The sequence below is a fragment of the Sinocyclocheilus rhinocerous genome, unplaced genomic scaffold (genome assembly GCF_001515625.1).
Source record: "Sinocyclocheilus rhinocerous isolate Xijiao unplaced genomic scaffold, SAMN03320098_v1.1 scaffold1243, whole genome shotgun sequence".
In the NCBI taxonomy this organism is placed as follows: Eukaryota; Metazoa; Chordata; class Actinopteri; order Cypriniformes; family Cyprinidae; genus Sinocyclocheilus; species Sinocyclocheilus rhinocerous.
The window spans coordinates 2875427-2877890 of record NW_015626033.1 but is presented as its reverse complement, the minus strand read 5'-3'; the positions used below and the strand labels follow the sequence as shown (position 1 = coordinate 2877890).

Sequence of the window (2464 nt, the reverse complement as noted above, 5' to 3'; positions counted from 1 at the left end):
TTTTGTCGTGTTCTTAGCTAATTCCTTCAAAAGAGCAGTTTACTCCTCTTCAGCGGACACGATGAGCTACTGGAGATGCATCGAGCCGTGTGACAGGTTTATCGCAGGAGGAGACACTCATGACAGGTGCGTGCAATGTTTGGGCCTACAACACGCTCAAGCAGCGCTTGGCGGCCTTTCTGATTGTCGACACTATGATAGCCTGCGGCTAAATGCATTGCGCTCGACGTTCGCGGCCTTCTTGAATAAAGTAGGCCTCGCGTCTAACCCCCGCTATCCCATTTCTGCGGTTGCCGAGGCGCCGCAAGAGACGGTCACTTGGGGTGACGCATGCGAGCTGAGGCTCTTAGAGGGTGAGTCAACTGAGTTTTCTCCTTTTCTCTCGCTCTCTCCAGGCCATGTGCAAGCGCTCGAAGAGCGCTACGGGGATCCCGTGGTCTTTGTCAATGATAATTTGCGGCCTACCCCGGAAGCTCATGATGCGATGTCTTTTGGTTGTATGCCGTATGAGGAAGACGTGCTGTCCACAGCGGCCTCCGATTCTGAGGATTTATTGGGTGAAGTGTGCAGTTCTCTCCCTCCGATTGGTCAGGAGAAACGCACCTCCCCGTCTTAGAGCGAACTGTTAGACGTTGTAACGCGTGCTGTGGTTAAGCTGGGGTTAGAGTGGGATAGCGAGCCGGCGCAAAATCAGGCCCAGTTGAAACTGGACGACCGATTTTTGTCTAGCCGCACTCCGTCTCAGCCCCGTAGGCCTCTCCCCTTCTTCCAAGACCTCCACCACGAGGTTTCGAGGTCTTGGAAACAACCTTTTTCGGCGCGCATCACTAATCCCGCTGCCGCTGATTTCGCCACGGTTTCTAAAAAAAATCAGGCCCAGTCGAAACTGGACGACCGATTTTTGTCTAGCCGCACTCCGTCTCAGCCCCGTAGGTCTCTTCCTTTCTTCCAAGACCTCCACCCCGAGGTTTCGAGGTCTTGGAAACAACCTTTTTCTGCACGTATTACTAATTCTGCTGCCGCTGATTTCGCCACGGTTTCTAAGATGGCAGATCACGGCTATGCGGCGATGCAGGCCGTAGAAGAGACTCTCGCGGCACATCTCGCGCCAAATTCTGCTCCGTCTTGGAAGTCACGCCCTCTGTTGCCTTCCAAGCCGTGTAGGATTACGTCCGCTTTAATAGGAAAATCTTACATGGCCGCTGGGCAGGCCGCGGCTACACTCCATTCTATGGGTGTACTCCAGGCTTATCAGGCAGATGTGCTTAAGGAGCTGGACGAGGGAGAGGGCCTGACCCCAGAGGCTGTTAAAGAGCTCAGGCGAGCTACTGACTTGGAGCTTAGGGCTACCAAGCACACGGTTTGGGCAGTGGGCAGGTCCATGGCAGGTTTAGAGTCAGTTGAGCGCCACCTTTGGCTTACTCTCACTGACATTAAGGAAAAGGACAGGACTTTTCTTTTGGACACCCCCATTTCTAGTGACGGTCTGTTCGGGGATTCGGTCATGACTGTCGTGGAGAAGTTTCGAGCAGCGAAACAGCAGTCCGCCACGTTTCGTCAGCTCATCTCGCGCAGGGCTAGGGAAGTAGAGCATCAGCCACCTGCGGCTCATTCACACTTGTCCTCTTTGCAGCGCCCTCGCGAGGTCCAGCGGCATGAGCCGTTGCCTAAGTTACCCCCTCGTAAGGACTGGGATCCTAGGTCTCGCCCACCTGCTCACCCACGGCAACGTAAGCGGATAGACCTGAGTTCGATGGCCAAGGCCTCTCGGTCTCAGGCTCCTAATAGCAGTTCCTGATTCTTCTGCTCGTCTTCGGAGGCCAGGCCCTCCTTTAGAGAGTGTGGACGAACCGCACAAGCGTATTCGCCTCTCTCGTTGTGGCCTCCTGACTCAGATCTTGACGGTCCCGCCGCATATTGCGCCTCGGGCAGTTTTAGATCGAGTCCTTACGACGAGCACCTCCTCGGATACTCTGCGCGTTCCAGCCTTCAGAGTTCGAGAGAAAGCCCAAGGGTCATGCGAGCATGGCCCGTTTATGACGGCCTTCAAAGCTCCCACTTTTGGGGTGGTGGGCAGGCCCGACAGGACAATTGGACAGCTTCCTGTTATAGATTTTCCCGTCACTCAGGTGCTCCGGGACCCTATACAGGAAAATCAGGTGAACGTTCCAACCGTAGAACGACTAAAGCCCCTGGCAGACTATTGGGCCGTGTGGAGACGCCTGCCCGACGTCTCACAATGGGTACTATGCACCGTTCGACACGGTTACACCATCCAATTTCGGAAAGGGCCACCTCCTTTCAGCGGGGTTCTTCCTACGACGGTAAATCCTGGGGAGGCCTCGATTTTAAGTCAGGAGATCGTGTCACTCCTAGAGAAAGGGGCTATAGAGGAGATACTCCCCACTCAGATGGAGTCAGGCTTCTACGGCCGGTATTTTGTTGTGCCCAAAAAAGATGGTGG

The 2464-nt window shown here is 54.7% G+C and overlaps 1 protein-coding gene across 1 annotated transcript in view; it reads right to left on the bottom strand.

Annotated features, from left to right (window-relative positions):
* The window catches only part of LOC107707870 (caspase-7-like), an 18829-nt gene that overhangs the window by 5296 nt on the left and 11069 nt on the right, over window positions 1–2464 (bottom strand). The window lies entirely within an intron of this gene.